Below are 25,175 nucleotides of genomic sequence, written 5' to 3'. Positions count from 1 at the left end.
CTGCCCTCTGGAAACACCAGCTAGGATCCCTCTCCACATCTGACGAGGAGGGTCTCCCTGCAGTTATGAGGCTGATGAAATGAAGGCTCCCAAGGGGTGAACATTTGCCTACAGGGCAAAAGTCCCAACTGGAAGGAGCATTGTGGCCGCGTCTTCAGTGGCTGCCGCCAACTCTTTCTAACTATCTATTGCTTATCATCATTGTCTCAAAATACTCTCTACCTTCTTTAGAGTACTACAAAGTCAATGAAGCGAAAATTAAATTACTTTCAGGAGAATCACGCAACTTTTTAAAATAATTAGATATGCTCTAAATATTCCCATAGTTAACAATCTTTCGCTTCTACTATTTCTACTATGAAGGTACAATTTTTTAAAATGACAAACTTTGGAAACTGCCAAGCTAATTTTTCTGAGATCTGACCAAAATCCACCTGTCTTGGCTTCCATCCTACTTCAACAACTCAGTCATATACAAACCCAAGCTCCCAATTTTCTGGGTATCTATGTTCCAACAGTTAATGCCTTCTGTAACAGTTATCACAGGCTTCCTGGTCATGCCTACTCAAAGAAAAGAGAGTCTGCACATGTCTCTCAAGCTTATTTCATTAAGAAAACACATTTGAATATCCCAAAGTCAACTTTCATGGGCCTTAAGAATGCTATTGATGGGAAGAAAATGGAAGGGGCCAGAGCCTCTGGCCTCCTGCCACACACACACCTGCCTCCTCCACACCCTGCAGCGCTTCTTCAGCTTCCTCTGAGGCACCTAAGGCCCAGGAAGCCTGGCGGTGTGGTGCATGGACAAAGTCAGCCAGGGCCAAGAGAAATTTCAAGGATCACTCCTTAAAGTAGTTTTAAAGGAGAAAGAATTTAACAATTCTTTATTTCAAGGCCAAACCATCCCTTGTGGTACTCAGTCGCATCCAACTCTTTGCAACCCCATGGACTGTAGTCTGCCAGACTCCTCTATCCATGGGATTCTCCAAGCAAAAATACTAAAGTAGGGGAGCCATTCCCTTCTCCAGGGCATCTTCCCAACCTAGGAGTCGAACCCAGGTCTCCTGCACAGGCAGATTCTTTACCATCTGAGCCACCAGGGAAGCCCTAACCCATCCCTTGTATAGCCAGCAAATGCTAAGGAGATGTAGAAAAAGGCTGTGGGGTTAGTATGTTGGACACCTGTGTGTTCCTGCTCACATGCTGCTTTCTCAACATATCAGAGGAAAAGTCCATACCTTAATAAATGCAAAAACCTAAACCTTTACCTAAGACCATTTGCATCCACCATAACCTATCTTGTCAAGATCTACTATGAATCCTTTCATAATTATCTAGTTAATGAAGCGAAAACTTCGTAAGTGTTTCAAACCACATCATAAATGGTTTCTGATTGGCCTTCAGCCACGCAGATCTGGGGCCTCATATAGAATTATGCCCATCCTGGCTTCCCTGGTGGCTCAGATGGTAAAGCGTCTGCCTGCAATGCAGGAGACCTGGGCTTGATCCCTGGGTCAGGAAGATCCCCTGGAAAAGGAAATGGCAACCCACCCCAGTACTCTTGCCTGGAAAATTTCACAGATGGAGGAACCTGGTAGGCTACAGTCATAGGCTCACAAAGAGTTGCACACAACTGAGCAACTTAACTGATTCCTGACACCCAAGGTTCCCAGAGAGGACCCTATGATCAGGAGGTCCCAGCTGCCCACTGACAAGGTACTGCTGACCTAGGGGGACAGTGGAGGGTAGACAGGCCCCAAATGTTCATCAAGAGAGGCCATTAACCAAAGCACTGGGTTACATGATGGGCAGATCATGTGTGCCTTGAAGACTTCCCCAAAATTCAGAGACAGCAAAAAAAAAAAAAAAAAAATTAAGTTGTGTTTTCAAGTATTTGACACTTAATACCTGCCCCCTCTTAAAAAAAAAAAAAAGTCATAAAATAGTCATGGCTGCAAAACCGAAACTAACTCTGTCCTCTCATTTCCTATGTATTTTAGTACCTTTTGAATAATACCAGGGAGACTGTACCGAGGAGAGAAAACAGCCGTTTTGGTGTCTAGGGAATCAAGTGGCACTACCTGGCCCGATTTCCATGCATTACTCTCCCTCCCAGATGCCAAATCTCAAAGACTCCTCTAAGTAGAAACAGCGCTCCTCTCTTCACGCCCAGCCCTAGCAAAGCCCTGCTCTGTTCACTGGCCAAATCAATCAGCTCCACCAGCCACTTTCCCAAGACCCTTCCAGAATGGACTTCCAGCAAAGGTGGTAAGCACTCCTTAGCAAAATATATGGAAGTACTTCAGAGACAGATGCCAGAGAGACATGCCCGAACACCCCCAAAGTCACACCAGCACCTCTCCTTGTGGCTCAGTGCCCCAGAGCTCAGCTCAGATGTATCACGACAATGTGGCGCACCTTTAAATCACCATTAACGCATGTGTTCTTTGCAGATGAAACACAGACCTCAGCATCACCAAGAGGGGACAAGGACAGGGTCTTTGAAGGAAGCCTGAGCAAGAAAGCCCTTTTTAAAAGTGCATTTTCATCTTTCTTTTTTACAGTGATCTTCTGCCATGGTGGAATGTAAACACCACAGGAATAGACAGAATCGTGAATTAAGGATTTGGACGCCTTGCTTTAGAAGTAATCTTCAAAGAATGCACATCCCAAACATCAGAGTCGCACAACAAGGCTCCGAGCTGCTTGTGACTGCCTGGAAAACGCACAGGTCACACCTATTATTACCAGTTGGGTCCTGAATTGCTTTTAAAAATCAATAGAAAACATGTTCTTACATCTCGTCTACTTGGCAAGAGGGCAGATTCAGAAACTGCTTGTCTTTGCCCAGAGAAGAAACCATTTAAAGAATGTCCCCCAAAACGTTCCCAGCAGCAGGCATAAATAAGAACTAAGTTTTCAGTGATCGCTCTGCTCAGTGTTTCCCCAGGAAAAGGCACTGCAGAGTGGTGGCTTTGTGAACTGCTCACCTGGCCTTCTTTCACTCCCCAAGAAGGCACAGGGCAGCTGGTGCTGTTCTCCAGAGCACCCAGCAGCTCCCTCTCTGTTCCTCTGACCAAATCTAAGTAATCATAGCCATGAAATACACAGCACAGTGGAAAGAGAGGTTGTGCAGGCAGAGATGGGGAATTTCCACCAGGGTGCAGCCGCTTGCTACAAGCAAGGGTTTTGGTAAGTCACCTGGACCTCTGAGCTCCAGGCTCCTTGTTAGGAAAGTCAGACAGTGAACCTACCTCACAGGACTACTGACGATTCAGTGAGAAAAGACATGCGAGGTGACCTGTAAAGTGTGCCACAGTGGAGCAGAGCAGCATCCTTCCCCTTCCCTCCGCCCCCACCTCAAATATTGGTATTAGTATTTATAGCTGCAATGCAACATTCATTTCCAACCATTTAGAAGCACAGTGCTAGGCACTGAATCAGTGTTTGCTGAAGAGTTAAAGGGACAGAGTATTTGAGCCATATCTTCTTCAAAACTCAAGCAAGGGTATCCCCCAAACCCAAAGGCAAAACCTGTGAAATAAGTTGAATGTGTTTTTGTGAGTGCAGGACCCAGAGCATTCTTTAAGACTGAATCTGTATGAAAAGCACAAAAGTCAAATGCTGAGTAGTATATTAATTATGCACGATCAAAGATCTAGGAGAGGTTAAACCCAGATTTGGCAGCAAATTGAGTTCTTTTGTTTGATATGAAATCTGCGCATGGTGATGATTTGTCCTTCCTGCTTAATGTCACCAAACTTCTGGAGAGGGCGCAAAAAAAGACAAAAGAAATAGACATCCATCTATTCAAGTGTCTTCCTTGTTAAAGGACAAAATCTAATAGTCCTCAGAAGAAATGACTTCTCAGAACCATTGCTGGCCAAGGTCAAAAGTCAAATGCACCTAGAGCAGCATTAATAACATCTTGTCCCGCTTGCTCAATTAGAGTTATGAAGAGTATTTCTAACACACATGGAGTTGGTGTTTAATACAATGAAAGCTTAGAAGTCTCTTTCCAAGCATATACACTCACTGCAACTAGACCTTTCAAGAACATCTCCCCAGTTTCACCATATAGAAATCTGAGAATTTACTAGCCATTGGTAGGTCTTCTGTTTTGTTGCTATTTTTGCTTTGTTTTGTTTGAAGCTACACAATCTTAAAATCAAAGATGAGGCTGTTGATAAATTGTGACAATTCCCTTGTCATCCTCTACTATTTTTTATCTGGTCTGAATTCAAACCAGAAAGATTCTGCCACCATGCTCCATGTGGCTCTCGTATGAATAGGCCAGGTCAGTATTGCCTAGTTTTGATGTGTGGGATGCCAGAAAAAGTCTTAATTAGTTGAGGTCAAATAAAAGATTTGTGGTACTTCTATTGCCCAGAGTGGAGCTTTCTGATGCTGTCACCTGAACCACAAAGTGACAGGTTCTCAGGAGGGGAAGTCTCTGGAATTACTTCTGTGATTGTGGCCAGGAATACTCTCTAATTCTGAAAAATTCTGCAAAGTTAGGACAAACTGGAGAAAACCAAGTAGACAACAATAAATAAGGTTTGCTAATGTTTAACCACTTCTCCAAATTCATTTCATACACTCTCCCAGCAGAAATGGAAACAGCCACTGGATCAACTGGGTATCCTCGGATGTCAGTTCAGTTCAGTTCAGTAGCTCAGTTGTGTATGTCTCTTTGCAACCCCATGGACTGCAGCACACAAGGCTTCCCCGTCCATCACCAACTCCCGGCGTTTGCTCAAACTCATGTCCATTGAGTCAGTGATGCCATCCACCCATCTCATCCTCTATTGTCCCCTTCTCCTCCTGCCTTCAATCTTTCCCAGCATCAGGGTCTTTTATAATGAGACATTTCTTTGCATCAGGTGGCCAAAATATTGGAGCCTCAGCATCAGTCCTTCTAATGAATATTCAGGGCTGATTTCATTTAGGATTGACTGGTTGGATCTCCTTGCAGTCTAAGGGACTCTCAAGAGTCTTCTCCAACACCACAGTTCAAAAGCATCAATTCTTTGGCACTCAGCTTTCTTTACAGTACAACCCTCACATCCATACATGACTACTAGAAAAACCATAGCTTTGACTAGACAGAACTTTGTCAGCAAAGTAACGTCTCTGCTTTTTAACATACTATCTAGGTTGGTCATAGCTTTTCTTCCAAGGAGCAAGTGTCTTTTAATTTCATGGCTGCACCTTGGGCATCAGCACCACCTACAAAACTGGACTGTCAGGGTGGTACCCAGGAATACAATTGTTTAACAAGTCTCCCAAGCTATTCTTTTATCTGCCTAAGTTTGAGAGCAATTCGATAGGTACACCTTCCTCATTTTACAGATAGGAAAACAGATCCAGTGGAGATAATAAATTGCCTAAGTGACTAACCAAGCAAGGGCCCGGACCCAGATTTGTACCTCCATTCAATGTTTGACTCTGAATTGTATACGAAAATCTGCCATGAGGGCACACAGTGGGTCCCCATGAACACATAAATATGTGTTTTGCATTCAAATAATCAAATAGCTGAAACACAGCAGCTGAACAGGATGCTGGTGACTAGGAGGCTGCAAGGAAGAGAGACTGGAAGGCAGTCATGAGTTAAGTCCAAACCAGAATTCAATGAAAAGCCATGTTCCACCTAGCCCTCTGCTAAATAACAGGGTCGGGGCTTCCCTGGTGGCTCAGAGGGTCTAGAATCTGCCTGTAATGGAAGAGACCTGGGTTTGATCTGTGGGTCAGGAAGATCCCCTGGAGCAAGAGAAGGGCTACACGCTCCAGTATTCTTGCCTAGAGAATTCCGTGGACAGAGGAGCCTGGTGAGCTACAGTCCATGGGGTCACAAAGATTCGGACACAACTGAGTGACTAACACTTTCACTTTTCACTTTCAACAACAGGTCATCACCAAGAAGCACACCACCAAGGGATTCCTTATTCTACCTGATCGTGGAACCCATTCTCCCTTTTTTTTTTAAATATTTATTTATGGCTGTGTTGGGTCTCAGTTGCAGCAACCTGGCTTCTGTCTAGTTGTGGACGTGACACACTAGCTGCTCTGCAGCATATGGGATCTTAGTTCCCAGACCAGGGATCGAACCCACATTCCCTGAATTGGAAGGTGGATTCTTAACCACTGGACCACCAGGGACATCCCCATGGAATCCATTCTCAATGAAACCTTCACTACCCAAAAAGTTTTGGCTATGAGTAATAGTGGTCTCAAGCCACCCTTGTAGAGTGGGGCCCTTTAAGTAATTAGCAAACTTTTTAACTCACTGAAGTGAAAACAGAAAAAGACTAGATAGCAAATAGTTTTTAACCCAAGAGACCTATAAGATCACAAACAAGTCATTGGGGAATTATTCTTCATCGTTTCAAAAGACACCTGTGTTCCTAATTCTTTATTAGGGTTTTATTATTTCCATCTCCCATTCCAAACCCCTCCCACAGGTGCCAGACACCCTGTGGGGTGAGGGTGGGGGACAGTTAGTGGCTGGCAAGTCACTGACACAGCAAGGGAAGAAAAAGAAAATTCTGTCCTCAAAGAGTTCACATCTAGTAGAGGAGAAAAGACGTGTATGTAGCTCACACAGTAAAGCAAATAATAGGGGTCAAAAGGAGGAATTTTACACAGAGGAAGAATTCTGTGGGACAAACAGGTGGAAATGAAGACTCATGGGACCGTCATTCCCAGATCCACCCCATCTTGTCTTTTTCTGTGGAATTCTCGGTTGCGGTTGACTTGTTGGGAGGAGGAAGACGCGTATCTCCAGCACTTTCAGAAAACAGGCTCTGCAAGTTGTACGAGCATCACAGAACTCCCCAAGATGGCAGTCACATGGGCAACAGGATGTGACATAGGTTTGAAGTCCTCTCTCCCCTTCTGCAATCACGCGCTGTGATTCGAGTGTCTCGTTGAAGCCAGTGGGGAGGCTCCACCTCACTCATCAGTCGGATGAGCGCCTCACCAATCAGGGAGTCAAGACGGCATCTTCTGCAGGCCCCACGGCTCCTCTGCCCAGGGTCCCCCATCAAGTGCTGCCAAAGACGAGAATGTAGAGCCACTAACAACTTTATCCGTGTTAATCAGGGCCCCACGCAGCTGCTCGCAGCAGCGACAAAGACCCCGATGAGGGCTCTCCGTGCCCCACGTACTGATGTCAAGGGAGAGGCTGTGGGGGGGAGACTGCATGGCCCACCTCGAACATGGTGTCACAGGCAGGGAGATGGCTTGAGACAGGAGGCCTCCGTAGCCACGACCCAAACCAGAAGAAAGCCCCTCATCTGAGCAGTGCCCCACAAGGGGCAGAAACTTGGCAATAACACTAATATTCCATCTAGAGACAACCACCCTTCTGAATCGCCATGATGGTGCCCTCTCAGTAGCCTGGAGAAAGACGCAGCTGCAGCCCCAACTCTAAAGAGAAACAAAGGGAGCATCAGGGGATGACACGACGTTGTCCTCAAAGGTCAGGGTACCCTCCCAAACACATTTCTTTTCCTTTAGGAAAGTAGCCTTCTTTCAAAAAATATTGGTCAATTGGCGACCTTTGCAAGCTACTGTGCTAGGTGCTAGAAAGAAATTCATCAGAGAGCCTGCAGAGGCCCTGGCTTTGGGGAGTCTAGTTCTAGTGGAGGGAGTAAGACAGAAGATAAGCTAACACTCGATGAATCCAGAAAGATAAATCCCATGAAGAAAACAAAATAGGGCAATGAGCTGGGGGGTGACCAGTGTGGCGGAGAGGAAGACGGCGGTCAGGAAAAGCCTCTTGGAAGAGGTGGCCTATGGTAGACCTGAGGGATAAGCAGAAGCGGCCAGGTGAAGGTGTGGACAAGAGTGTTCCAGGCAGAGAAAATAGCCATGCCAAAGACCTCGAGTGTGATCAAGCCTGCCACACCCAGGGAACTGAGAGGGGGCCGGGGTCAGAGCCTAGCGAATGATGGAGAGCGAAGGGGAGATAGGGATAGCAAGGTGCCTGGTTACACCATGATGGCTCCATTCATCAACTCAAGCTTGTCAAAGCCCTCCTCAAATGGATTTTTGCCTCCTAGCCAGTACAGCAGCCTCAATTTCAGCTCCAGCCTGTTTTAAATCTTTTAATGTTCTTTATGGGCATTTCCCAAACAGAAAGAAACACCTGTCTCTTCAAAAAACAAAAACCTCTGAGCAACCCCAAAGCCAGATGGGCACTGCCCCCTTTACAACTGCTCAGGTGGGTCCCATCTCTGCCTCTTCTCCTGGCCAGGTGCTGGTCAAGGCGTTAATTAGTCAGATGCCCCCTAGAGGGAGAAGAGTCCGGAGGACACGAACGCTTAGGGGGCAGTGAGTGAAGAGTTCTCTCTCCATGCAGCCGCCTGGAAGCCTTTGTCCACACAGAGGAAAGGTGAGGCTGTTGTGGACAGACATCTGAGTTTTGAAATTCTTCTGTAATTACGACTTTAGTTAAGAAAATGCACATGAGATCACAGGATGATAAATATTAGCATGCTTCTCCAAGTTCAAGCGAGTTGTCAATAAGACAATTAAAGCAGCATCAATAGTATGCACCGTGTGTTATTATCTGCTATTCTAAATCCCAGGCTTTTGTGATCTCAGGAAAACAAAGGAGGACAGGCAGTGGTGATACAAATACTTTTGCACAACTGAAAGATGTAATTCTGCGTTAGTATAACAGCACGGAAGGGGAGGGGTGTGTGCAGGACGCAGCATTCTTAAATACTGTATGGAGTAAGGAAGAATGGACTAGGTGGAAAGGACCGTTACAATGGAAAATTAGCAAGCCTGTGTCTAAGGTGGATCAATCACTTATATCACGTGGCCCCAGTCAATAGGAGCCTGAATAAGTGCTAGCATTGACCTTAATCAACTGACAATCGGTACTCAGAAATCAGAAATGCTGGATTCTTCTGAAGGAAGAGGAAGCTAAGTGAAACTTTGGGTGAAATTAATAAACATGAATGAGCATGCCCTTTGAAAAAGAGAGAGAGAATGTGTGTGTGTGTGTGTGTGTGTGTGTGTGTGTGTGGTGGGGGTATTCCCTGGCAGTCCAGTGGGTTAGGACTTCACACTTCCACTGCAGGGGCCCATGGAAAAAAAAAAAAAAAAAAAGAGAGAGAGAGAGAGAGTGGGTGAAGAAAATAAAACAGGACAATATTACCTACACAAATATATACATATAGACTCATACAGATATGCATACACATATATTCATTTATATGAAAAACCATATAGTATTGTGCTGAATTGGAATTTGCAATGAACTATCTCTTGAATGCAAATTACATGGCAAAACTTTTTCATTGTTCCCTAAGACAAAAACCTACACAATGCAATCTCTATACATCTGCAGAATCAAAAATCATTTTCCTCCAAAAATAACTTGCAAAGCATTAAATGTACTGGAATGAGAGTAGACATTAAAACTACTATTTGTTGACACTTTGTGATTCAGGATTGAAGAGAGAAGTTTTCTCCAAATTAATGAGGCAAACATAATAGAGTAGTGTCAAAATATTGATTTTATTTTATCCTACCTATTGTTGGCACTCTTCTATTAAGTTGGAGAAAATATAATTTTTTCATTAGAGTTATCATTTGTCATTATTAACTTATTTGCTATTTATTATGGAAAAGAAATCTTGTGTCACTTTTCAAGATTAATATAGAACAATCACATGGGAAGTCGTGATAGAGACCAAAATAAAATACCAAATGCTTCCCAGACAATTTTTACTATCCTGAAATGTTTCTTAAGAGGAAAAGGAAGAACTGTTAGTTCAAATTTCATGAAATATATACAAATTTAGATTTATATTTATATACTTGGATAAACTATTATTCCAACTAAAGCTCAGAAATTAAAATGATTGTATTCATGCTGATATAACTTACTTTATAAGAATCAAGTTGATGAGTGGACAATATCTAACATATACTCACAGATCTGAACAGATAAAATGAGGGAATACTGCTTACCAAGGTCTGTTCCTTTATTCTAAAGAATTATTTTTTATAGTGCCCTTAAATGTTTTTTCTCTTAATTCATCACAGATTTTTGCTACGGAAGGGGAAATATCTGAGCAAGTTTTCTGAAAGTGTAATAAAAGTCATGCATTTGTTTCCATAATTTTTCTTTTGAGTCATTTACATTTTAATATTTTACATCGAAGTTGCAATGATGTGAAATACGATATATATGCAGGATGATTTGGAATGTTTACAGTTATTTAATGAAATTTACTTAACCATTTAAAACCAAATGAAGAGAAAAAAAGTTCAGTATCCAAAGAGCCAGGACATACTTCATTTTCCACTAAAAAATTAAACTAAATTAAATTTAAAAGTTACTAGAGTAATCACGTAAGTAATGAATCAAAACAGCCAGGCATATAAATGTGTACTTTCAAGTTCTATAGCATAAAGTCTTCCTTGGACTTACAGGTGATATAAACAAGTATCTGGCTTTCCTGCCAAGCTGTCCCTTTCCTGAAAGGGGAACGAGTTCATGACCCCCAGAAATTTCTGGGTGGTGAGAACCTCCTCAAAACTCCCAAGACATCTTAATCAAGCACAGACTTGAGTGTCCCCATGGAGGCAGAGGCCCCATGGTGGCACTGCCCGTCATCCCCCCCGGTGCTCTGCACACTGCCTGACACGGTGCACACTCAGGAACAAGAGGTGGGAAGGGAGGACGCGTGTAGCCACTATGGCTGAGCACAGGAGAGACAGGGTGACTCTGAGATGCTGGTGCATACTTGAGCTTTACCCTCTCTCCTCTGAGACTAAATAAACAAGTCTAACCAAACTTAAGTACAGCAGAACTGAGCAGTCAGGGGGACACCCGTAGAGTTAGGATTTAGGCAGAGGGGAGCCAGGCATCACAGAAGCACTTGTGAATCTCGGTAGACCCTAAAATCTGAGAGAGCTTACATGATTTTTATCTTTGCAGCTAACTTTATATTCACTATGTGCCTGGCATAGAGTAGATGTTCAGTGGATATTTGTGGAATGAATGAATCACACTGGGAGAAGAAGGGATGGATGGAAGGAGGGAAGGGTCACTTGGAAGGAAAATATTGACTTTGGACGGCAGAGAAGGCCACAGCCGCCAGCAGACACCCTCCAACAGAAGTGCCCTCAACAGGCCATGCTCACAGCAGACTGAGGGAGCAGCCTCTGCTAGACAACATCTCCTCGGTGCAAAGAAAGACAGCTGTAATGTCCGCTGGGGAGCAGTCCACAATCAGCTCCACCCACCCTGGCCTTCTTTCTTCTCACCACTGAGACCCTCCCAGCCTCAGGACTTTTGCACGTGCTGTTCCCTTGACTGGGAGTTTTCCCTACCCGTTGCTTTCCTGGCTCCTTTTCACCTTTAGACCCACCAAGAACAGCACTGACCAACTCATTGAAGAGGGGCTTCGCCATAGCCCTCTGTCCTCTTCCTTCAGAATCTTCATGATCAAAGTGGGCATGACAAACATTATGTCTCGTATGACTCGCTAGAGCTGCAGGACTCCTGGATATTGGGTCCACTGCTGTGTGCTCAGCATCTACACAGTGAATATCTATAGGACAGGTAATTCCAAGAGGATGAACTGCAGAGCACGGCAACACTGCCCCGAGTGGGGCAAAGGAAAGAGTGCGACAGGAAAGCAGCCCTCACCGCTTGCCAAGGGCTCTGCTCCATGGCAGCCTACTCCAGCTGAAGAAGAGGTTCATGAAGTTCAGAAGCCTCGACTCCCCAACGGTTCTGTTCTAGAGAATGCCACCTCCAGAGAAGGTCCAGACCAGCTATCCAGAGCCCCAGTCCAAAGGTCACACACAGCCACAGCCACAGGCACAAGTCCACGCAGAGAAAGCCCAGCAATGCCATCTACCAACTACATGACTACATCTACTACATGACCTTGGGCAAGTCATACAACATGGAAATAACTCCTTTCTCCACCAAAAGGCAGTGTTCTAAGAACTAAATTAAACAGTATCTTGCACTTTAAAGCCCAAGGTCATCTGTGTAATGAGCACTCAATAAATGCTAGGTGTGTATCTACAAGACCTGATCGTGGTTTCAAATTTCCTACAGGAAGATGGGATCTTGTTTCTTAATATAATGTTCCTAGGTACTTTCCAAGGATGACTGGAATGTTGATTTTGTCATAGATTTGGTATCCCCCCAAGTGAGGAAAAGCCACCCAGAATTCCACCCTTTCCCCTGCAGGAAAAAGTAAAGGAGTTATATTCAGCTCCCTACTTCTCTCTTGGGTAACTCATCTTGAATGCAATGGCCACAAGTTCCACTCATTAATTTTATACTTCATGCACAAGCACTTGGGTCTCTTGAAATCAGCAAATGATTGTGTGTAAGTATGCAGATCAGGTGAATTTCATGTGTGCTCTGTGTGTGTGTGTGTGTGTGTGTGTGTGTGTGTGTGTGTGTGTGTATTTCGGAACCTAAAACCTAAAGCATCATCTTCACCGCCTACACTTGTACTTTGGTCTTGGTATAACACCCTCAAAAGTGATTCTGCTCTCCTTCACACCACTAATCTGCCTAGGACACAGAATACATTTAATACACATTTTTTTTAAAAGATTGGATGATGAACGAAGAATGAATGACTGACAGTAGTGCCTCCTTGGGGCCTCTGGCTTGGATCCAGGGCAAAGATAAAGAGTAAGGCGCATAATGTTCCTACTAAGATTACCACAACCAGGGCGCATTATGGTGTAGTATGGTGTGGTGTGGTGTGTGTGTGTATGTGTGTGTGTGTGTGGTTTGGGAACACAGTGCTAACACTTGATGAATTGGAATGAGCATATTTGTTTAGTGAAGACTTAAACCCTACCCCCACTCCATAACCTTCCATAAACTCAGCTGACCCTTTAAAATGCTTCTTCTGAAATGTATAGGAAATCAATCAGCTGATACTTATTGATTCCCAGATAAATAACTCCAAAGACCAGTCAGGGAAACAAAAGAGGAATGACACCTCACTAGGCTTTGCAAATGATTGATGGCTATTGTTTGGGGTAGGGTTTTCATTCCTAAAATATTTAACAAAATGTACACTACAAGTAATAGTATTAGCTGGCCATTTGTAGAATAGCTGGTCTCTGGGCTCATTAATTAATCATTTTCTCTTTTAATCCTGAAGACTCAATTAGGGAGGAAAAAATATTCCAATTCTACTGATGAGAAAACTGAGGCTTAAAGACAGAAAATGCCCTGCTCTCAAAGATCTTGAAAGGAATGGCGCTGGGTATCAAGCCTGGTCCCATTTGACTGGTCCTGAGCTCTTTATTACTGTGTTACACTGCTTAAAAACAAAAACAAAAATGTTTCTAGCTCTTCCTCATTTACAAACTCGATGTTTCCAGCTCAGTGAAATAAGCATCTTAATCATGCAATGAAAGAGGGAACACCCCTAAAAAGTAAATAATGCAAAAAACTAACTTATAGATATTGATATACCAAGCAAAACATGTACTGTGTAACCATTGCAAAAAATTTAATTAGCAAATAAACCGCACACAAAGAATTCCCCCGTAGTTGTTCCTTCTGGAGCAATGATACAGAAAGTTGGAAGGAACATGAAGTTTCTTTGTGTTAATCTAAGGGTTAACAATTGGGTGATGATAGAAATTAATAAAACGAGGGGCCCCTGCACTGCTCCCCAGTGCAGCAATGATTTAATTCACTTGCCTTCAAGATGGAGATGGGCAAACACAAATATCAGTCCATTTAAGCACAAATTGTTGTATTAGAATTTTACCTTGAATTCTGTTCAGCCCAGGTTCCTAAAGAAAAAAAGTCCTTGGTCCCCAGCCTCCCCAGGCTACCTAACCCCTTTGCCCGACCTCCACAGGAGGCCAACCTCTAGCAGAAGAGAGTCAAAGAGACAGATTCTAACTCGAAAAGCCTGTCCCAAGGAACGAAGCAGCTGGAAACCACTCCTTCTTTAGATCAATAAACAAATTATTTTATTGAAGGTGGTATGTGGAGATCACACATAAGAATTACAAGAATTTTATCAGAACAATATTATCATGCAAAGGGAGAGAAAGTTTTCTGAACAGCAGACCCCAGTTGTCCCCATGATTCACACATGGGCCTGGTATTTGTCACCTGAGCAGCCAGGCTCCTAATTCAGGCAGAGCCAGCAGTCCCTGAGAAAACGTCTCACAACGGATCTAGCTCCTGTCAACCTTTTGAGACAGGAGGGAAATGTGAGGATCAAGTTGCTGGTATCACTGAGATAAAAGGGCAGTGTGTCAAAACGCAGCCAGTTCTTCCGGGAGGGTTTTGAAAATGGTACGTACTCTAATAATCTGCAATATATTACTTGACCTCACCAGACAGTCATTGCTAAAGAATAAACATGCCAGAGGCACGGAACACACATCCCCCCCCCCAAAAGACAAGCATATCGCCACTGGTTACATCACAGAAGCATTGTCACGGGAAATGCCAATCAGATGACCAGATCCTGGATGAGCCCCTCATTTGTCACGCACTTAGAAAGCCACTGTGTCTTCCTTGGGGTGGCAGCAGTTATTAAAGGGGAAACTGCCACCTTATGGGCTTAATCAATACATTTTCAGATGATGCAGACGTTCATATCAGCGTGTCTGTACTTCTTCTGCCTCTAAAATATGCTAGAGGAGAATTTTAAATAAGACTAAAATTCAAACGGTCCCCCACCAGACTTCAAGGAAAGCTTTTTTAATATAGTTTCAGAAATTCGTGTGCAAAGGGTGAAAACAGCTGAAAAGGAGGAAATGGGGGTGCGGTGGAGGCTGGGAAGAGGGGAGAATGAAACAAAACAAAAAGCACACAGAAAATAGATATTAAGTTGTCAAATCAATGAGCTCAGAAAAGAACTGCAGACAGGGTGTCTGGCATTTTGCTTAAGAAATGGTGCTTCCAAAGTCCATGAGAGTTCCTGGTGGAGCGGGGCTTTGGATGGCTCAGAGCGGCCCGAGGACTCAGGAGACCTCGTGGCAGTGGGGACCAGCGCAGAGGCCGCCCTCCACCATCGAAGAGGTTCTGGCTGCACAGATTAAATCCTTTAATGTCGGCATGTGGCAGCCTTTCCCTCTCCCACATTCCCACACTGCACTTTCCCACCTTTTGAACTCTTCTTGGGCTCTCGGAGCAGAATTGCCACCCACCAGAGCTGACCCTCTTTCAGGTGGAAAATGTTTGTGAATAAAGTTTCTCAGATGCTGCAGGAATCCTGCACCGATTTTAACTGCCAGATCCAGCCATGTTTCACCAGTGAGATGCTCTCTGCTCGGTACAGATTTAAGGCTGCTGAAATAGCCACTTGGCATCAATAGATTACAACCCCCAGACTGTGAGCACTGGCCGAGGATGCAAAATAATTAAAGCACTTTAGCTATAATTTTGATAAGATTTCCCACCCCCTTCAATAGACTTCATAGAAATGACAGCCTTTCTGTAATAATTTGGAAGGCTTTGCTTGACTTGACTTTAATAGATTTTAATAAAGAATTTAAAAAATTTTAAAGAACAAGAAAAAAATTTGTGCCACTTTCTTCTCTAGTCAATAAGAAATGTGTTTCCAGATATTTTGAAATAAAATTAAATAATCAAGCTATTCAAGAAATTAAATTCCATATATAATATCTATGTGGTCTGTGATCTGTTTGCTTCTCTATAGTTGATACAGTTTAGCTGATACAGTTTCCAAATATTTTCTCCCTCTTGAAAACAAATTTACAACAATGCATATGTTCTCCAAGTAGCAAGTTCTGGTTTACATTTTTAACTTCCAAGAGAAAGGCGAGTTACTATGACAGGGAAGGATGATTGCACTCACAGTCCTGAGTACTGAGTAGGGAGGCAGGGGTGCAGACAAGGTCAGCAGTGTGAGACCCAGAGCTAATGAGGCTGGCTTTGAACCCTGGCTTGTAGCTGCAACAAGTGGCCACACCTCTCAGTCTGCCCACTGGTGAAACCGAGCCGAGGGATGCCCTTCACTCTGTTGTCAAAAGATCTCCATAAGACTACATATCTAAGGTGCAGAGCGCAGGGTCTAGCATAAGGCAGGCACCCAAGAGCAGCCACTGCTGGTGGCTATGTTCTGGCCACCTCTGCACACCTACAGAGAGGCCCCAGACCCTGTCTCCTCAGGTGCCTAGAAACTACAGGCATAAATATTCCCTGAGAGCCCTACAATCTAGCCCTTCCACGAACCAAAATCTCATCCAAATCTATAGGAATTATTTTGAAACCTCAGACATGCAAGTGAGAACGTCATTGTAATTAAGGCCGAACGAGCATTTCTGTGATTAATCTCAACTTTAGAGGCTCTGTGGATTAGCTTTCACAACCTAAATAGGGTTACTTCATCCTGCCTATGTGTACAGGTGAATGTGTGTTTGATAACAACCAACAAAGGCTAAAAGACAGTGAAGGGGCTGAGCTGAAGGACTAGCAGAGACAGAGAGAACAGGGTAGGGCAGAGCACGAGAGACAAGCCCACCTCAGTAATCAAAGCTAAACACAGCTCAGGTGATCAAAGCCTTGATAGAAAACTTTCAGGTTAATGTCAGCTCAAGCCTACGGTGATCATTTTTCCTGTGTCAAAATGGCACTTAATTTTCTCATTGTAAAGCTACAGAGTAAGAATAGGTAGGTAGAGGAGGGGGACCCTACAAACTAATTTTCCTTCTTGCATCTCTTAATGTATCTGCATAACCTTCCTGCCACTACCATGCAGAGGCCCCACTTGGAGATCTGTGTCCCTTAGAAGGGGCTGCTGGCTCCGTGCAGATGAGCTTGTTGGGTCAATGATGGAATTCCAGGGATTCTGTGGTGAATGTGCCCTCAGAAAGGGTAGCTGGCTGTGGGTCAAGGGAGGTGCTCTGGGCAGGAGTGGGGTTGGGTGTGACAACTCCAGAGGCAGGTTGGATGGGTTCTAATCCTGGATCCTCCACTCCCCTCTCTCAGTGTCTGAGGTTCCCCTCCTGAAATTTGGGACAAATATAGCACCTGCTCATAGAGAGGCTGTAAGGATTAGACAAGGCGAGCACTTAGAACCCATGACTGCCATGTAGCGAAAGCACAGAAATAAGCCACCGTCATCACCCTGCCAGCAGGCTGCCCAGCCTCAAATCAGAGTCTGAGAACTGTCGCCTTATACTTCTTGGTTTGCCTGTCACAGTCAGGGAGCCCAGAAACACAGCTCTCACTGGCAGGGCCATTTTCGGGGTGTAACTGACATAAAAACAGAGTCGAGCCCCAGATACCCTCCACCCCGGTATTCCTCTACTATGGACTGACATTCCCCTTCCTCTCAGACCCCCAGTTCTGCCCCTGTGTGGTACAGGCCCTGGTATCCCAGGGCACTGGGACACATGTGTCTCCCCACCAGGCTGTGCACTCCTTGAGGGTCGACTTCCCTGTGCACTTTGAGACACCCAGGATGGGGCCTGGCACATAAAAGCTTGTGGGAAGTGAACCTGATTTTCCCCCAGGGGAATGTATGCAGATGTCTGGAGACATGCTTGATTGTCACAACTGGGGAGAGCTACTGGCGTCTAGTGGGTAGATCAGGAATGCTGCTCAACATCCTATAAAACACAGGACAGACTCTACAAGTGGGCAACATCCTTAGTGTCACACTTGAGAAACCCTGGTCTAGAGAAACAATGTTCAGGCCGGCCAGGCAAGTCCCACCAAGGGCCTCACCTGGATCTGGTCTCTTATGGCAGATAAACCTGACCTCTAGCATGCTCAGAGGCTGTGAAAAGTCAAGCACTCAATGCCCTCCGTCAGAGAAGGCAATGGCACCCCACTCCAGTACTCTTGCCTGGAAAATCCCATGGATGGAGGAGCCTGGTGGGCTACAGTCCATGGGGTCGCTAAGAGTCAGCCACTACTGAAGCGACTCAGCAGCAGCAGCAGCAATGCCCTCTGTAGCAGCAAAAACTCCAAGATAAGAGAAACCAAAGGTCTACGATGATTTTTTAAAGTGAAAGTTGCACGGGTAACATTCTCTAGCAACCAAGAGAGCCCACGAAAACCAGCCCTGCTCTCTGCACAATGATGTAGGAAAGGGAGCCTGCATTCTTTAGGGTCCATCTTCTGATCATACATGTCCCCCTCCACTTGGTGCTTCCTTCAGCTCTTTTAGCCCCGACGCTTCCACTGTGCACAGACACTGATAAACTCACTCATCTACCCTGGGTAATATACTGTGAATAAATAGGAAATCATCTCATAACAGGTGTTTCTAGCAAGAACACCCTCTCCAGCATGCGTGCACACACACACACACACACACACACACACACACACCAGCATCACCACAACTGAGATCCTGGTGGGCCAACTCCCTGGCTTAGCTCGGTTTGATTGCACATAGGACTCTAACTTAGCTTGGCTCTTACCCTTTATGGCATTCAATGACACCAAGGGTGGCCCAGACAGCCCAGACCTGAGCTAGCAACCCTCTCCTTAACAAAAGGCCTCTCTCTCAACAACTCCCAAACAGGTACCACAAGACCAGGTGAAATACACAATGAGCCACGCCAGTCAGACCCTCCATCCCCACCTTGTCTGGGACATCTTTCCCTCCAGTGTCCTGCTGTCCTGCAATGGCATGTCCTAGAGGGGGCGGCCGGTGTGGACGACAGGCATGGTTCCACTGAGCTACTCAGTTCACAAGCCCCTACTAGCAGATGTGAGTCTCTCCCATGTCAGTGAACTTGCATCTTGCTTTTAGACTCCAAAATCCAACCTCCACAGTCTGGGAGATAGCATCAGGTCACCTGACCGCCGGCAGCCTTCCAGCCCAAATCTATCTCACCTAGAGACAGGGTGAAGCGGGGCTGAGCACTCTCATCTGCTCAGGGTCCTGGCAGAGGTTTGTAGGGGACTCCCAACCTCAGCATGGACAAAAGCTGACCTACAAAAAGCTCACTTCTGTTTTTAAACTTGCGTCAAGTCTCACTTTAAATAATGCTGAGAACAAAATGCAAGCTGATATTTCAGCTTACTTAAAAGGCTTATTAAAAACACTAAATCCAAAGACGTTAAAAAGCTATAATTGTCCTCATTCAAACTGGAAAAATAAATCTATTTGCTTTCTTCTTTTATGATCCTCTTCTTTAAAAAAAATAAGTTCATCTATATTCTCATGAGCATCATTGCTGTCTTTTTTTCCCCCTTCCATTCAAGGCACTTTAAAAACACCTGTGCCATTCACAGCCAACTTTTGAGTAAAAGGCAACCACATTTGGGAAAGGCTGTTTTACTCAGATTCCCTTATGCCAGAGATAAGTTTCTCTTGCTCAGAAAGGTGAAGTTCAGAGTTCATTTGAACGGGCTCTTGGATTTTATAGGTCTGATCTGGTGGAAATTTCTTTGGTTACCTAAGGCAGAGTAGACAACCTAATCTGTCAGCTTTTTGGAACTCAGCAGGCAATGAATGATTCTACATCTCAGCACTGCCTTCAGTACCCAGTGGGCAGCTGTGGTTAGTAGGGCTGCACATCCTGGCCACCTCCCTGTCCTCTCTCATAATGGGGGTTACTGGCCTCCGGCTTGGACCAGAGCAGCGTGACTGTCTCTTCTTATTCTGCCCTATGTCTTCCGTGAAGACAGCCCCAGCCAGCAGTTAACTTGCTGAGTTGTGAGATCTCAAGCTTGCTCAGAAGTTAAGCACTCCAGGCACAGAACAAGATGGGTTTTCAGAGCAGTGGTCCAAGAGAATGCAAATTTATTGAAAGCGCTTTCTCCAGGTTTTCCATAATTACCATTTATGTCTCCAGGAACTGTTTCCCCGAACCCAGTTTAGGGTGAAAGCATTTTAGAGACTTTCTCTGCAGATGACATATGAGGTACTAACCTTTTTTCATATGCCCAGATGTTAAGTTCATTTTCATCACATTTATGCAAATTTCATTTGAACAGTAAATCAAAAGAAATCTTAAATCATTGTACACTATTTAAAAATCCACACTAAATCCGGTTTACTTGCAGTGATATTAACATAAAGTCACAGTTAAGGGACTGAAGGTAGGAAGCAGATGTCACAATCTCCTCTTCTATGCAATGGCCCCAGAGAGACCTGGGGTCCTAGGCATCCATGATCAAAAAAATGTCTCTGCCTGGTCACAACCCAAATCAAGTGTTACCAGCTTAAGGGTATTCTGTAGATTGAAGCCTTCTAAAAGTTTTCCAAACTTTAGGAAAACAGGGGTCCCTCAATCTAAGGGCCTGTCATCCTTGTTACTGTCTGGATTCAAGCACTACAAAGTTCAAGTCAGGGTCCCAGTAGTGAGACTTCTGGCAGCTCACTTCTTCCTCGGTGGGGGGAAAAGTTAATTCCTAGGGCTCTGCGGGCCTGCATTTGTCAAAGCGCTGGACGGCAGTGCTATCATTACCAAGCAAATCAGCCAGGCGGTTAATGGTGGAATCAGGAGACATTTGCACTCCGCTATCAGAATGACATCATAACTAAAGCAGCCTTCAGCCAGAAGCCTTAGGCTCTCCCCAAGCAGAGGCCGGAGGGTTGCCCGCTGTGCCCCTGCGTCTCCCCAGGCCAAAGCTGAGTCCCCTGCCCCTTCCCGTCAGGCTGGTGGGCCGAGCTGCCAGCAAATTTCCTACCAAACAGAAACTAGGGTCACAGTTTTCTCCCAAGAAAATCTACTTTTCCCCAGGTTCTGAACACTGTAAATAAATAATACACTATTGTGTTTTTAATAAAATTTGAGGTATTATAAAATCACTTATCTGGACAGGTCACGGCTGCTATTTTATGAATGTAGCTACATTTTGGCTATAGAATTTATGGCATTTCCAACAGAATTGTCAGTCTGTCGGTGACTCTGTCTTTAGTAAAGAAGCCCTGCACACTCTCCTTCGAGCACTAGAAATAAATGATGCTAGAGAAATTGGAGTCAGGGGGGAGGGAAGGAGCTAAGGGAGAAACCCTTCTTGCTCTTGTTGTGCTTGCTTTCCTCTTTTTAAAGCACAGCCGATCACACACACACACACACACACACACATACACACACACACACACAGAGCCAGAGACACAAACCTTAGAATAATGGGGGAGGCATTTGGCGATGAGCTGCAGACGCGGCGCGGCGCGACTAGCAGCCGGCCGGGCTAGCTCTGGCTCACAGCTCTACGCTCCACCGCGGCGGGGACCGACTACCCGCCCGGACCCGAGATGTCCAACTCCACCGCGTCCCAGTGATCGCCTCCCGATTCTCGCTACAGGTACACGCCTGGCCCAAACACCTCACCTGACCCGAAAACTCGGGAGACAGAGGGGGAAAAAGTTGTGCAAGCTGCTAGCCGGGAGCGCCGGAGTCGGCGGCTGCAGTCCTCCCGCCAGCGAGCAGCCCTCCGCCGAGGCCCGCCGGCGGCGCACGGCACCGGGGCACCTCGCTCGCCTGCTTTGCGCGCTAACCTCGGGGCGCACCGAGGCCACGGCAGGGCACTTACTTGGCACTTGCTTTTGAGCGTGCAGGTCGTCGCAGTTTTCACTCGGGTTTTCAAACAAGTTTCAGGGAGGGAGAATGAGGGGAAAGGAAAAAAAGGAAAAAAAAAAAAGATCCAATTATGCAAATAGGCTCCGGACTGGGAGGCGCGCGTCGAGTCTGACGCCGCTACTGTACGAGTTCTCGGAGCAGCCCCGGGCCGGGCAGATTTATGGGGGCGCGTCACGGCTACGCCAGGTCCCGCCGCCGGAGCATCTCGAAGTTAATTAAAGCGGTAATGTCCACTTTCTCGGCGACCCTCCGTGCGCGGGTTTACTGTTTCACCGTCCAACCCGACCCGGGCGGGGGCGGGGACGCTCTCCCCGCGCCTCTCTTCCTTCCCTCTTCTTGCTCCCCCTCTTTTTCCTCTTTCGTCTCTTTAAGTCGCCTGCCTTCCACTCAGTGAACAATGAACAAAGATGTGAGTGATGGGAAAAGATCGCCCCCTCCCAACCCCAGCAGTGAGCAAAGCCGGTCTCAAAGTAAAAATCCAGTTGCTAATATCAAACTGGAAAAGCAAACAGTGCGTTCCCAGTCTAACCTCCCCCCCCTCCACACACACACACACACACACACACACACACACACACACGCACGCACGCACGCTCACCCCACCCCAAGTTCACCTAAGCCCTGGTTGGGGGCGGGGGCGCAAGGCCAGGGCTCCAGGGGCTGCCCAACGCGCCCGGGACACGGGGGACAACGGACACTGGCGGTGGAGAGCGCTCGGGCCCAGCCTGCTTCTCGCGCCCCTCCCCGCCTGTCCTCCCCGCAACCCCCTCCCTGAGTCTACACCGGCCAGCCGGGCCCCGCGGCCCGCTCGGGCTGCCCGGCGGCCGGATGCGCTCAGCAAACGCGGCCCCTGTCGGTTTTCTGCTAAACTGCACAGCGGCGGCGGCTGCCGGGAGAAGGCGCAGGAGCAGCCGAGGCCGGCACCGCGCGCGCACTCACCCCGCCCGGCCCACTGCCCCTACCAGCGACCGGCCGGCCGCTCGCTCCCACCCGCACGCACTCTTGCGCGCCCACCAGCGCCCGCGGGCTCCCCGACCCGCAGGCCAGGACGCCGCGCAGCCGCCGTATTTTCTGGTAAAGTGAAAACGAAGGCGGCTGACAAATCACGTCTCCTGTGAGGCACTCGTTAGACATAACAATATCCGGCAAACAAAACCCAGCCGTGGCTGCGACCGGCGCGCGGGGCTGGGACCCCGCCCTGCCCCTCCTCGCCCCCGCTCTTTGCTCAGGCCTGCGCGGTCCCCAGCCCACCCCCAATCGATCGTCCGACCTTCCACCTAAGTCGGGGGTTGTGTGCACGTTCGCCGAGAGGCGGACATAGGAACGTTCACAATATAGAAGTGGGAAAAGGAGGGGAGACAACTTTCCACCTGTCCCCAAAGAAAGCCCTGCAGGAGTTTTCTCAGAAGAGTGGGCTGAGGACAAATCTCTGCCCCCGAATCCCCTTTTCTTTCTTTTTCCTAACTTCCCAGCGCCTGCGTTTCCACCTTCCACTTCACACACATCCATCTATATACAGATATCTATATTTTAAATTATTTGCAAAACTGCAACAGATGGGCGCGTCGAGATCTGGACACTTTCCTACTCATCATCAAAGAAAAGCTCCCCCCCCCCTTTTTTTTTTTTTTTTTTTTGCCTAAAATACATCCTGGTCCCGCCTACGACTGTTTTCCTCAATTCTTCATCTTCAAAAAATGTCTTGAAGCAAACAGAAAGGTTTATCAGCAAAGATCATTTTCCTCCCAGTCATACATCTGGCCTGGGGATTCCGTTCCCCCAAATTGCGCTCTTCCCAGACGCCCCCAACCCTCCGTCTCCACGCCTTCCTAAGCCCCCACGCCCGTACTCCCTCCCTCTGATTGGCCTCATTTCTCCAGCCCCGGGCTGGCCGGTTCAGCTCCCTCCATAACCTGTTACTTATTTATTTCTTTATTTTTATCTTTGGCCCCAGGATTGGCCCCCCGGGCCTGGGATAGGCTGGGGCAGGTGCTGCCGTCACTACCTGCGCTGGAAGGCGCCACGGCCTTTCCTGGGGTCGCGAGTTCGGGCCCTGCCACCCCGGCCCTACCGAGCCCCCGGCCTTGGCCTCGCCCGACTCCCCGGGTACAGGAGGCCAATGAAAACACAAAATGGCAGGTCTCCGCGGCCCTTGGCGCCCGCGAGTTTGACACACTGTAAGCATCGGCTAACTTTGATTAAAAAAAAAAATTACAAATTACCCTTTCTACCCCCCGGCGGCGGGGCCGGAACCCCGCAGCGAGCCGCGAAGGAAGAAAGGGAGCGAGAGGTGCACGATTCTCAGGCAAAGGAGAAAATGGGGAAAGTCACTTGAGCAGAAGTTTCCGCGGCCCTGGGCTCCCAGTCTCCACAGACTCCCCCCCACCCCCCAGACCCTTTTGAAAGTTTCCCGGGGCCGAGAGCGGCTGGCGGGCCGCGCGCGGCTGGGGGGCGCGGGCTGGGCCCGGAGCGGGGCGCGGGGTCCCGCTGGCGCGCCCGGCGCGCGGCCCGGCGCCTCCTTTTCAAAGTAACGGTCCCGGGACCGCGGCGGGGGAGGCGGCGGCCCAGGCGCGGGTCCCGCTCGCCGCCGAAGTTCTCTAGCGCCCTTCGATGCCCGGCCGCCGCCGCTTTCCCGGTTTCTTCCTCCCCCCCCCCCACCCCCCCCCCACCCCCCGCTGACAGCTTCTCTCGCCAACGTCACAGCCACGGATATTTAATTAGACCATATTTTTTAATCGCGGTGGGGCGAGAAGGAACCCGGCGGCAGGCCTCGCGGAGATGGGGAGGGGGAGGGGACGGGGGGGCCGCGCCAAGAGTCCGAACTCACTTTGCCTCCGCCCGGACGCCCGGGCCACCCCCCCGCCGCGCCTCCCCCGGCCCCCCACCCCCACCGCGCCGCGCCCCGAGACCCCCCCACCTTTGTTTTCCTTACCTTAAACACTGAAACGCGGGCGTCGGGAGCAAACTCGGGCACGTAAACGGAGCGTTGTAAAAGATTGTGTTCAATGAATAATGAAACATGTCCACATGATTGACTTGATCATTTTCCGGGGCTGAGGGGGGACGGGCGCCCTGCTCGCGCGCCTCGCTCGCCCACTCGGCAGAGCCCTGCGAACTGTTCCCAGCCCAGCCGGGGCAGGGCGGGCTCGATTTTCGTCTGCCTCTTTTCAGAATCGCCCCGTTCATTGATACTCATCACCCAGCCCCAGCAGACATCCCCATCCCCGGCTCGGCCTCCCCCTATCTGGTAGGTGAAATGCATTGTACCATTAAAAACGCTCTCCATTGTCGCCCTGGCATAATTCACAGCAACTAGATAGGTCTTGCGGCATTTAGCTTTGATGAGCCAGAGACTGAACCCTTGATATAATAATCTACAAAGAATGGTGTGTGATCGTCCATTTTTTCTCTCTGTCTAGCAACTAAGAAACCATTTAACACAGCGCAGCTTGCTTCTGACCTTGAGCTCATGTAAACACACTTATTAAAATCTATCTATTCTCCAAGAGCTACATTCTGATTGTCAGACTCGTTACTGAGACATATATCAGCCCCTTCGCTTGTCACTACTTTGCATTCCTGCCTTTGACTAAAGAATTTTTTATCCAGCCGAGAGGGAGAGAGAG

General features: G+C 47.2%; 1 protein-coding gene across 6 annotated transcripts in view; it reads right to left on the bottom strand.

Annotated features, from left to right (window-relative positions):
- Positions 1 to 24,578, bottom strand: part of ZNF536 (zinc finger protein 536) — a 452,773-nt gene extending 428,195 nt beyond the window's left edge. For 5 of the 6 annotated variants that reach the window (XM_042231923.2, XM_027978173.3, XM_042231925.2 and 2 more), the window contains exon 1: positions 21,503 to 21,683. The gene's annotated coding sequence lies outside the window, so the exon portion shown is untranslated. Of the gene's footprint in view, positions 1 to 21,502; positions 21,684 to 24,481 lie in introns of those variants that run through there. The other variant, XM_042231924.2, reaches the window with a different exon arrangement.
- Positions 24,579 to 25,175: the final 597 nt, after the last annotated feature.

The sequence above is a fragment of the Ovis aries genome, chromosome 14 (assembly GCF_016772045.2).
Source record: "Ovis aries strain OAR_USU_Benz2616 breed Rambouillet chromosome 14, ARS-UI_Ramb_v3.0, whole genome shotgun sequence".
Lineage (NCBI taxonomy): Eukaryota > Metazoa > Chordata > Mammalia > Artiodactyla > Bovidae > Ovis > Ovis aries.
The sequence above is the reverse complement of the archived record's forward strand: the minus strand, read 5'-3'. Positions and strand labels throughout refer to the sequence as shown.